This window comes from Wyeomyia smithii, chromosome 2 (assembly GCF_029784165.1).
Source record: "Wyeomyia smithii strain HCP4-BCI-WySm-NY-G18 chromosome 2, ASM2978416v1, whole genome shotgun sequence".
Classification (NCBI taxonomy): domain Eukaryota; kingdom Metazoa; phylum Arthropoda; class Insecta; order Diptera; family Culicidae; genus Wyeomyia; species Wyeomyia smithii.
This window is the reverse complement of record NC_073695.1, coordinates 168107293-168120460: the sequence shown is the minus strand read 5'-3', so window position 1 is coordinate 168120460 and position 13168 is coordinate 168107293. Positions and strand designations below refer to the sequence as shown.

At 34.9% G+C, this 13168-nt stretch overlaps 1 protein-coding gene across 2 annotated transcripts in view; it reads right to left on the bottom strand.

Moving 5' to 3' along the window:
* The window catches only part of LOC129724432 (eukaryotic translation initiation factor 5), a 43398-nt gene extending 30530 nt beyond the window's left edge, over positions 1-12868 (bottom strand). For both annotated transcript variants that reach the window (XM_055679336.1, XM_055679337.1), the window contains exon 1: positions 12733-12868. The gene's annotated coding sequence lies outside the window, so the exon portion shown is untranslated. The remainder of the gene's footprint in view (positions 1-12732) is intronic.
* Between the last annotated feature and the right edge of the window lie 300 nt (positions 12869-13168).

Sequence of the window (13168 nt, the reverse complement as noted above, 5' to 3'; positions counted from 1 at the left end):
AATTATGGATCAGTCAACGTGTTACCTAAATGTAGAAAAATGAATATAAAATCGGAAAAGTTATCAACTACGAATGATTTACTATCTATTTTTGTGTTCTGATGTATACTTTCGATCGACAATCAGTTTCACTGTAGCTGATGTGTGTAAATCGGTTAAGAAGAAAAATATTACTTGCATAGCAAAAGACACAATTATGGGTCACTTTTGGCCTTGAAGATCATTTAGTTTATAAAACCATCAAAATCCATTACAAAAGTTATTTTATTGAAGTGAAAGCTTGATAATAAGTTATTTTATTAGGTCGTGATGTATTTTCATGCAAAAGTAATGAAAATAGCCAAAATATGGACTGACCCACAATTGTGCACCGCAAAACGTAACATTACTACAATTATGGGTCACTTCACTTATTGCACCGAGCAGAATTATTGTTTTTAGTAACATTTTCAACATTAAATCATTTTAATCGTATGAATAGGGTTACAATTGAGTTATAAAAAATACCACTGCCAATGAAAATTGTTCAGTTTCGTCAGAATAGACGTATTTGCGTAAAAGTGACCCATAATTGTGAAGGCACTTTACATGGAATTTGAATATTGGAAAAATGTTTTCGATTCCAAGTGTCTTAAAAGCAGACTTCCTGTGCACGTGCCTCTTTTTCAAGCGACGAGAGAAATTTTTCTCTCGCTCGTAGAATTTCCATTTACGTGCGACGAAACGAGACACGTCGCATGCAATTTGCAGGTTGCTCTTTCGCTTCTCTTTCGGTTCGGATTGCGACGCGCAAGGCTATGTTTCGTCGCACTACGAACTGAGCGAGACGCCCGTGCTGTACATACTTGATACAGCTCGTGCGCCAGAGCTCGTGAGACTTTCTCGTGTACCAGCAGACGCTTTTTACTCAAGCGACGCCAGAAATTTTTCTCCCGCTCGTAGGTAATAATTTCATTTACGTGCGACGAGACCAGGTATGTCACATAAAATTTGCAGGTTTCTCTTATCCTTTTCTTTCGGTAAGAGACTGCGACGCGCGATGTTTGGGCTGTACATACTTGATGCAACTCGTGCGCCAGAGCTCGTGAGACTTTCTCGTGTATTAGGCTCAAAGTAATATTTTGCGCTGTTACGGAAAGTCGATTTTTTTAGAGTTCTTGGCTTGCAACATGTCGCGCGCAATCAGTGACACAGAACTTTTCAATATAAATATCGCAGCCAAAGAGGCGATATGTTTGCTGTGTAACAAAAAGATAACTGACTTGAGAAGATTTAGTTACCATCGTCATTACAAAACACTTCACAAAGAATTTGCACGAAAACGAGGGCTTTTAGATGATGGAGACGAGCAAGGTGGTGCTGGTTCTTCGAAAAAAATCCCGAAGATTGAAGTCCGAATGGACAAAAAAACGTACATGTCAGCCATGGTTCAACTTGTTACCGTAAATGGTCTTCCGCTAAACATGTTCAGATATCCTGCGTTCCAAAGCATTGCAAGGCCTATCGAGGAGGGGCTGAAATTGACGAAACATTTGGACCCGGATTCGATACGTGAAGTACTTTCTAAGGTGACAGACCAAATGCGGGACATCATTGTGAATGAAATTGCCGATAAAATGATTTGTCTTAAAATGGATGCAGCCACACGAATGGACCGGGAGTTTTTGGGAATAAATATTCAATTTATTGACAAAAAGATGATAAAAATTCGCACTCTCAAAATCATTGAGCTCTATGACAGACACACAGCAACAAATCTGACGGAAGAAGTTCTTAGATGCTTGAAACCGTATGGAATCGATATCCGACGTTTGCTAACGGTCACGACTGACAACGCTCAAAACATGCGTGCCACAATAGATCGTTTGAGGATGACTCAAGAACTCGAACTCAATGGCTACCAGTTTTCTGACGACCCGAATAATTACGATGATGATGAAGAAGACGATGAAGAGCACAGTGATTCAGAAAATTACGACAACGAGTATACTAATAGGAAACTAGAATTAGTTGAGCCCATTCTCCAAGGAGTACGTTGCGCGGAACATACGCTACAGCTAGCGGTAAATGATACTCTTAAGGAGACTAAAATGAAAAAAAACCTTCTGCGAATCCGGAGTATTGCGAAAGTGTTGCGTAAGTTGCCCTATAAAAAGTTATTTTCAGTGAGCAAGCGATGTAGACCGAAACTGGACTGTCCGACGAGATGGAACAGCACATACGTGATGGTGCAGTCTCTCATCAAGGAGAAAGATTTTATTCTGACCTTAGCTGATGGAGAGGAACAGATCGTTGACGTTGATACGTGGACTTTCCTGGAGAATTTCGCCGATGCTTTTAAACCAGTAGCCGAGGCCACATTACAGCTTCAAAATGCGCAGATCACTTTTGGTGACTTTTTTCTAATCTGGGAAAAGTGTTCCTTTAACGTGAAAAGAGCAAACAATGCGATATCTCAAGTCATCGCTGAGAAGATGGATAAAAGACGTGCCTCTCTGATGAGCAACAGATCGTTTTTGGCTGCCATTTTCATCGACCAACGCATAAACTTCAAAAACAGTCCGTTCATCACAGAAGAAGAGAGATCTGTAGCAATGGTGATTGAATATATCTTCTTTCTAAGTGGCCATCTAAAACCTTTTTTTTTCAGGAGTTCATCATGCAAACTTGGAACACTATGCAAGCTATCTCTGGCAGCTGCCACATTGAAAGTAACGCTGCATCGTCTTCGTCTGTTACTGAGCATTCGAACTCACCGCCGGATGATTCTTTTGAGGCTTATCTCAGTACTCTAGATGAGTCGAACAGTACGCAGGAGAGCATTAATATTGAGAATGAGCTCAGTGAGCTTTCCAGAATGCCACGGCTGAAACTATCGCAAGCAGACAACAAAGAAAATTCCATCCTAGAATGGTGGTATGGTTTCAGAAACTCGAAACCGGCGTTGTATAAAGTAGTTTCGACTATTCTGGCAATACCGTGTACTCAGATCAGCGTAGAGCGTTCATTCAGTGTATTGGCACTGATTTTAACCAAACACCGTACGTTGCTTGCTGAGGAAAATTTACAAAATATCTTGTTCATTCGACTTAACCAGGAAATTCTTCCGAAAATTGATTATAGTAAGATCTAAAAAGAAAATGTAAATAACCTAAAAAAATTTGTGCTTCTCTGTAAGTTTTGCTCAAAATAATTTCTTTTTAACTTAAAATATTAATAAAAAACCCATAAAAAAACCTAACAACCGTATTGTTATTAAAAAACTGTGTCACCTTTTTTATATCTTCATGAAAAAAAGAGTATGTTTAAAAAGTTGTAAAAATCTAAACAATCTTTTCCACCTTGATTCTGATTATTTCTACAGAAATTCAATTATCTTTATTATCTTTCAAAAACAGTCATTACAGTTAAGTACAGCTTAATTATGCCTTGTGATCGTTAAACTGGAAAAACCATAACCTGAACTGAAAATGATACAATCGTACCCGAACATCAAACAAAGCAATACACGTAGGGTGAATAATATATCTTGGGCATAGATATATTTTGGACAGGCTGGGTTTGTTATTAGCTTTTACTTGTAAATTTTATCATATAATCTTCATACCGCTCTTCTTAACGAATAGTAGAACTGTTGTTCTCGAGGCTGTATGGTTATCTGGACGAAATGTTTCATAATTACAGATAAAAATCACATCTATTTTTTCAGAAACAGAGAAAAGCTGCCCTCATCTCAAGAAGAAAATAAGCATAAATTTTAATAAAAGAGGAACACCATCAAACCAGTATTTTTTTAAAACTTCTGCTTCTGTAAGAATAGTATTGATGATTGTAAAAGATTTTGGATACAGAGTAGTTTATTTGATCGAAGTGATGTCTTCGGCAAAATTCAAAGTTGTGATTTTTTCCTTTAAAATAGGTATACACTATGAAAAAAATATAAAAAAAAAATATTTTTACAAAACATCAATCGTATTTGATTTTATTTTTCCAAGCTCGAATAACTATCAATGTCTGTCTAATATTTTGTAGATTTTTTAAAGGACGGAAATACTATCTACATTTTCGCTGAAGACATCACACCAATCGAACAAACCTTGAGAGCCTTAAATTTTTCATTTCACCATGATCAAACAGCCACCAATGTTTAATAAGCATTCAGGTTTTTGCCTTTCTCCTAGAAAGGTATAGCAATTACTGCAAAAACTAAAGATATAAAAGTGCTCAAAAGAGCCGAATGTCGTATATCACTCAACTCAGTTTGACGAGCTGAGCATTTTCTGTATGTGTGTGTAACGCTCTCCCAATCTCACTCGATTTCCTCAGAGATGGCTGAGCCGATTTTAAAAAAATTAATTGCAAATGAAAAGTCTAGTTGCCCCCTTAGAGCCTATTGAATTTTATTGTAATCAGATTTCTAGTTTAGAGGTTATGTATCAAAATGTAAAAATGTAAAAATCAACAAACATCACAACTGATTTGAACAAAATTACTTTTAAATGAACGAACTACCTAAAGAACTATTAACTTTTGAATTTTATGAAGATTGAACTTGTGGTTCAGAAGTTATGGAAAGAAACGGGTTCTGCAGACTATTTAGTCTCACCCATGTTTCTCAGAGATGGCTGGACCGATTTTCATAAAATCAGTGTCATATGCAAGGCCTTGTTGCCCCATAAGACCTTATTGTTTTTTTTTGCAAAAGGATTATTACTTTGTTATGTTTAAAAATGTAAAATCCAGTTATGAAAAGAAAACATATTCTGAAGACTACATAAACTCACTCACTTTTCTCAGAGATGGTTGAAGCAATTTCCACAAAATTAGTGTCAAATGGAAGGTCTAGCTGCCTCATAACACCCTATTGAATTTTTCTGTAATCGGACTGTAACTTCGTCTGTAATGTATCGAAATGTGAAAATCACGAAACTTCATTATCTTTAAAACTACACAACCGATTTGAACAATATTGATATCAGATGAACGGGCTAGTTAAGAGTTAACTGATGAATTATGATTGAACCTTATACTTCCCATTTCATCTGATTATAATCGAACTTAACCAACTGTTATGTATTAAATTGTTAATAAAACAACGAAAGTTCATTATCTCAAAGATTACATGACTTATTTGAACATAACTAGTGTCATACGAACGAGTCATTTCTTAAACTTACAAATAACAAACTTCATAACAATTTGATATGTGGTTCAAAAGTTATGAAAAGAAAAAAAATTGAAAGACTATTTATAACTATACCTGCTCTGATCAATATATGTGGCCTCAACATAATTTTAATGGGGTATCGTACTATTTGAACGTTCCCGGTATCGCTCGTGATTAAATTGTTCGAAATTAAGACCCTTTTTTTTATTTCGCTATTTCTAAAGCACTACCATTATGTAAAATTTCATATTTTATACTTGAATTACAACATCAATATTTTAGAACCCAAAGAATGAATATACCTTCATTGGATTTAAGTATTCATGTAAATCTATCTCTGCAAATAATAAGTTTGAATGAGAAAGGTTGAGTCTAACCGCTCTAGGTGGATTAGTTTAGGTTTTTTTTAAGAAATGATATATGAGAGATATGAGATAGTTTTTTGAAATAAAGTTTTTGGTATTGAATGATTCAAATCTTCTCCCTACTTCATTCGCCTTTAAAACATTCATTAAATGCGTTAAACTACAGAAAAAATATCTGATGTCCAAAATATACTTCGCCTGTTTAAAATAAAATAAAATACTTCTTAAAAATAAGTTTTATAAAAACACATCTTCTGATGTTATTGTGTGGTGTCAGCCCCATTTGGTTGATGACACTTGTGGTTATGTTTGCATGCTTTAAGGCTCCAACGTTAAGTTTACTGGATAGAAACATTTAAAATTGCGTCTGGATGATTCGTTACCCTGCCCAAAATGCGTTAATCGCCCTGTACGCACGACCGTACACACGTGCATTCACATAAACAAGAACACCCACACTTTTGTATATCGACACGAATGACCTAATTAACAAACAAACAAATAAACTTTTGTAGGTTGTACGTTTAAATATTAAACTTTTATTCAACACTCCACAGCGTTTAAATGGTTTGAAAAAATTATAAAAAATTATAACACCGTAGCATTGAAATATATTTTTGTTTGTGCTATCGAAAGTATCATGTATCAATGATATAATCCGAGCATCGCGTCTCCCATAGCTATTTAAAGATTTTTGTCTTCAATACGACATAAGCCATCAGACACTTGAAGGTGTATTAATCGGAAGAATTCACAAAACCATACAAACCTTCAATTCTATCCAACATCAACATGTACTAGAAAATATAAACAAATTTAATAGTTTTACTATTTTAAACTCCCGAAAAACTTATGTTGTAATTGCAAACCACATTTTTTATCCTTAGAACTACAAAACAGAGTTCTATCATAAGATAGTCAATTACATCTAAACCGACGAAAGAAACACTTCTGTTAACCAACGTAACACTCTGCATCCGGTGAAAAAAAAAATATTACTCATTTTCGTACCGTTAGCATAATAAGTATAGTAACAAAACGTTCTTAATTCATGTTAACAAAAGTCGGATGAATTAATCATAGAATTTTGAATTGATAAATAAATGAACTAGGTCCTATATCATTGATAATTCTAACGGTGTTTTGATGCATGCTGCTATAACACCGTAAATAAAAAAAAAACATAAAATCCCCTGCCTGTATCCTTCTGCGCAAAATCAATTTCCTTCTCGCACGCGCACCATTAGCGCAAAGCAACATGCGAGGCAAGCTCGCGAGACGAGCTCACGAGGTTTTGCACGCAAGCTGTCTCAAGTACGCGTCGCCCATGCACCGCACTCGTTAAGTTGAGAGACGAGGTATCTTAGTGTACGTCGCAAAAAAATTCCCATGTGACGAGACATGGCTCGTACGAATGGTAAGTTTTCTCGCTCGCACGCTGCACACAGCACGAAGCGACTGGATGAGAGACGAGACTTGTAGCGCAAAGCACACTGTCTCTTCTTTGTGCGAGCGAGATTTCAGGAAGTCTGCTTAAAAGTACAAGAAACGGTGGAAACTGATGGAATATGTGTTTTATTTTGTTTGAAAAATCTACTCTCTAGGACACTTGTACTTGTTCCTTCGAATCTTGTACCAGACAATTTATTCGTTTTATTTACCCCAATTTAGGTCCTTTGCTAACACTCGATCGAACACACAGTGCTCTGGCTTATATAATCGGACAATAGACTGTATCGATGTTATTCAGTAAAAAAGAGAGTAAAGGGATCCCAATCAGATACGCAACACAATTGACTCGTTGTTGCTGGGTTTGCGTCGTTTTGACAGCTCGACCATACATTTTCTGTCAAGTTTACATCATCAGAACGTGAACGTGCCCATTGGCTGAAACTTTGCATAGACGTTTTTATACGCAAAAGATGCCATTTTGTGCTATTGGTTTAATATTTTGAAACACAACTCATTTTTGGAAAGGCGTCATCCATTAATTATGTAAGGACTTTTTTCGAAACTTTCGACCCCCCTCCCCCCATAATAAGGCTTAGTAAGATTTTGCATTACCCCTCTCCCCCCCACGAATCTTACGTAAGATTGTCTTTTTAGCGAAAAAAAAATATTTTCGAAGGCAAAACATTTTTTTTACACATAGCATATTCGTAGAGGATAAAACAAAACAAGTTAATACAGTTAATACTGTGTTAAAGTGAACAAAATTCAAAATTAAGTAGTAATGAAGTAAAGCACGCAATCACCCAGCGACGGCGAATTCACTGCTTTCCCAAGAGTCAACTGTTAAAATCGCAGGCATAAGTAATTCAACTAATTTTATTTATTTTTAGTTTTGTAAACTTTTTTTCAGTTTTTTTTTAATTTTTTCAATCTTACGTAAGGTTCTCTTGAATCCCCCTCTTCCCCTTCGTAAGCATTCGTAAGAAATTTGGATACCCCCCAATCTCCCCCTAATTCCTTACGTAATTTGTGAATGACCCCAAAGCTATTGAAAAATGCTATTTCGGATAGGTGTTGATGATTACAAATATTTTTAGAACCAACACGGTTTGTTTGAGCGGTGTGACGTCTTCGGCAAAGTTGTAGATAATAGTTTTCTCTTTCAAAAAAAATATACACTCTAAACACAAATTATTATTTTTTGAAAAAAAAATTAGAAGCTGAAAATTAATTATCCAAAACAGCCCATTTAAAAGAAAACTGATTTTTTTTATGAATTATACGAAAGATTTGAACAACGAAACCGGTCATGGAGTAATCTGAAAAGAAGTTAATTTTTTAATTTATTTTTTTTTCGAAAGGTACATTTTTTTGGAAGAACAATAACAAAGTTATTATTTACAACTTTGCAAGATACACTATGCCAATCAAATGAACCGTTTTGACTGTAAAAATATTCTTAATTCCTCATAGAGTGCTCTATTGGAAATTAAAAATCTGTCTACATTCGAAACGGTTTGTTTGATTGGCCTAGTGTCTTCAGTAAAGTTGTAGATAATATTTTGCCCTTCCAAAAAAATAAAAAATGCCTTGAAAAAAAAAATTCAAAAGTATTTTTCTTTTGAATAATAAATTTTTAACTTTTCTTCTAACTTTTATTTTTGAATAAGGCTGATGCAAATTTCGAATTCTTTTTATGTCCAAGGTTATCAAACTTAGCAAAGAGGGTGGCAAAAAAATAAATAACACCGAGACGAAAAAAAAAAATCTTTGATAAAAGTTTGTGTGCAAGTTATGACGTTTGTAACTTGCACTCGAATAAATGTTGAAAAATAACACATTATTATTATTATTATCTATTTCGCTTGCCTTTTGACGACACTCTCTCTGTCACTGGACTTGTTTATTGCTAAATTAAGCAATAATGCTGTCGGAAAACAAATAAAATGAATAAAACGGTATGAGCTTTTTTTTCTTCCCCTTCCAACATTCAAGAATTTTGAAGGGGGGTGACATAAAATGAAAATAAAATCTGTAACGGCCTAAATCATTTTTTAAGTGCAATTTTTTCTGAAAAGACAGAATTATTATCTACAACTTTGTCGAAGACGTCACACCAATCAAACGAACCGAAGTCCTTTTTTTATACTCATTTTTTCACAATATTATGAACCATTCTTTGCCGAATAAATGAACCACCCTAATGAAACATAATGTATTCGATGATAGTTATAGTGTATATGATTATACAGGCTATTTCGAAAGACTAGTGATCAATTTCAAAAGATAAATTCTAAACATTTTGAACTCCGCCTTCCACAATTTAAAAAACGACTCCCAGAAACGAAGTCCCAGAGAATCGATTTTTGCAAAAAAAAAAAATTCAGATGACACCAATTCTCGACTTTTCATGCGTTTTTAAGTCATTTGGCATCAAAAAAAAAAAAAATTTCGAATACCGAAATTTCACGTATCTCATAACAGCATAACACAGCGGTTTGTAAGCCATTTTGTAAGCAGAGACAAATTATATTCTATTGTTTTCCAAGCGAATTGTGTGTTACAAATATGATCTTAAACATGTTAATTCCAAGCACTAATACTAAATTTTACTTTGAAAACCTTGAAAACGAAGAAAAAAATTGAATAACACTTATTCACTGAGGGTCCACCAAAGGCATAATTCAGGTTACTATGTTGCGTATTTGACAACCCTTCATTTCTGTTTATTTATAAACAAAATCTGTCGTTCGCGTGTGCGTTGAAGTGAATATTCGTGAGCAAAATGGGAAAAACCAATAAGTGTGAGTGTAAATTACACGAAATTAGATGTGCAACAGTGTATTTTAGCGATCCAGAATCACGTTCCGATAAAAGAGGCATATAGGCTGCATGAGCTCCCACGTACAACCGCAAAGTATCGGTGCTTATTACGGGAGTCACTTCACGGTGAAATATATTTCACTCTCACGCTCACTTCACTTTTGTAGACCTATTCCCGATTCCACCTCAAGTGAGGTGACAAAAATCACCTCCGTGGAGTGAGATTGGCAGTGAAGTGAAATTGAGAATAGGGCAAGTGATATGAGATGGTTTCCCAGCTCAAAAATCTCTAAGTCCCAGAAAGTCGTTTTTTCCCGTTTTTTAGATAACACCAGATCTTGACGTGTTCTGCATTTTTAAGACATTCGGCATAAAAAAAAATGTTTTTTTCGGTATCGAAAATTTCCTGAACTAGTTTGCATTTTTTTCATCGGGCAAAAAATGAAAAATTGACCGCTTTAAGGCACGGATCAAACTCTGATTCGCTTCGTTACTGAAGAATAAATCCAATATTTACCATTAGATCACAAATCAATCAACTTTAAGACTTATGGTAGCTTCGTGGAGTCATTTCACCGTTCAAAATGGTCGTGAAATAATTCCACGCGAAACGTTGCTTTTTCTGTTCTCACTTCACTGATATGACACTCATAATAACCCAGATTCTACGGCAGATGTCACTCGCGACGTTTTTCTCACTTACGTGAGTCCCGTAGTAGGATTTTGTTCACTTCACTCTGATTCCACCGTGAAGTGACTCCCGTAATAAGCACCGTCGCCTTGAAAATTGTACTGGAAAATCAAGGAAGAGTCCTCCAACTAAGCTAAAACCTTGGGTGCTACATTCCGCTATCGCAACTCGATCTTTTGTTTAGTATACACAAGCTTCACGGCCAACTGTTAATGTACACAATTGCGGGGTTAGCGCAACAATTCTACTGACACTAACAGTCTAAACCGAGCCGGGATTCAAACATACGACGACAGGCTCGTTAAATCAGCATCGTGGCCCAGCGCGCCACAATGCTGTTTGAAATTCAAACAAACAAAACCGTTGTCTATGAATTCAATAATTTTTGCCTCCAAAACCATTTTCTGCTTTAGCTCCTTTTTGAGCTAAACCATCCAAATCCTTTCAAAAAAAAAACCTTTAAAAAATGTGTGAAAGTATTTGAAACTGGGGTTCTCAGAATTTATATTTGAGATGGAGACTAATGGATCTTGGTACTAATGAAAGAAAACAACATTTCATGACCAAATATTATAATATGCGTATTATGGAGCCGAGTCCATAATAGGAAAAAGGGTCCATTATGCGTACATTAAGATCGGTAATAGTTATTGATATTTGGCAATAAAAATGGAACTTGACCAAAGAATTTTTCATTAGATTAGGTAATAGACTTCATATTTTACCCAAATATAAGAATACTGCTTCAAAAATATAAAGAATTCGAACCGTTTATATCTAAATTATGCAATACATCTACTAAGGGGTATATTACTAGCATATGAACCCTATGTTTGAGTGTTTGATACGGCCAGTAGGAGCAGTTTGGAAAAGTTTTTGGATCAGAAGACAATTTTCAAGCTAATAATAATGTACGAAAATAAAGACGTAAACACGGTACTTCATAGGGTATGCAGCAGCGGTTCTATGCAAAAACCCACCGAATACGTTCGATACCTGATTCCTTCGCATTTTTAATTTTAGTCATTGCCATTCATTCCTGGAGAAGCAAATCACAAGAACTCGCACAATAACAGGATTCGGTTAATCTTTTTCAACAATGTTCAGTTACTTCATAGTACAATTTCTATAATTTGAATAAGTGCCTAGCAACAACAAATGATATAAATATTCTCTGATTTTTTTTTTCAAATTAGGCTAACGCGAGCTGAAAACATATGGTTAGTTCAACATAAGTTAAACGCTAACTAAATATGATTAAATTAGTAGATTAGTTAAGGAAGTTCGTTTGGTATACAATCAAAAACTGTCATTAAACAAATCATTAATATATTTTTGCCAAACCAATAATTACTGATTAATTAAATAGTCCCAGTTGATTATCGAATAAAATCGGCTGATATTTAAGCACTCGAAGATATTTAATAAATTTGTAGAGTGAGTAAAATCCGAAATCCTCTCATTTTGAATTTAGAGAGACTAAAAAAAGATGTTTCAACAACTAAAAGAAGTAAGCAACAATATCACAAATGATTAAAAACGTATTTTGGTCAATTAAAGCATTGTAGGCTCGGATCATATATCAGACTCATTGATAAAGCTAAATCGAAAGATGGAAAAAACTTAATAACTTGATATTCAAAAAAAACTGATAACTGATAAAAACTGATACAGAGAATACGGAAAAACAACATTCAAATTACAAACTGAATACTTTCTGTCCCGTTTTTTTTTGCTTCTCGTTACTTGAAAAGGACTTTCTTGGTAGGTATTAATTTTCAATGAATTATCAAAACCATGTTAAAAGTATATTTAAATTAGCAAAACCTTTTATTAAATGTTGGTTTATTTTTAGGACAACCCTAATTTAAAAAAACATGGCGCATAACTTTTCGTATATTATCCATGAAATTTTAGAACTGGATTCAAACGATATTAGGATATCAAAACTTAAACTTACTAAGTAAAATATCAACAAAAAAATACTCGCGATTGATATTTTCCCCCGGTACTTTATTTCAGTATGAATTCGCTTACGCAAGTGCCTTACTTCAGCAAAAAAATAACACGTCGTCGGGTGAAGAAACGTGTAATCTTCGTAATGCCCACGTTAGCACTTAGCTTTAGCAAAAATCTACTTCGCGAAATTTTTTTTAGTTTGCTATTAAGCATCAAATATAAATTCCGATCGAATCACAAAAATCAAGAGGAAATCACACTATACTTTAACTTACCGTGGTTTTGCGAGAAGCGAAAAAGTCGAAAGTCGTTTAGTTGTTCCTGAGTTTTCACTAAAGCAAAATTTGCTCTTCTTCACAGAGATGCCAGATGTTTCCAGAGATGCCAGATGTTTTCGAAAAATGTCTGCAACTGCTCGAAAACCCGGAAAAATCTGCTTGAAATCTGACAAAAATCTATTCGTGATTCGGAAAAATTTCGCTCGCGCTGGTAAAAGTCTGTAAAAATCTGCACACACTTTGAGAAAAACTGCTCAAATATAAGGAGATTCTGACATAAATCTGCAGAAACTATGGAAAATCTGTGAATATCTGCAAAACAATAAAAATCTGCACACGGACTCTAAAAATCTGCGTTTTGCAGACAAATCTGCACATCTGGTATCCCTGCTTCTTCAGCAAACGTATTGGCGTTGCGGTGTTGCTGATATTT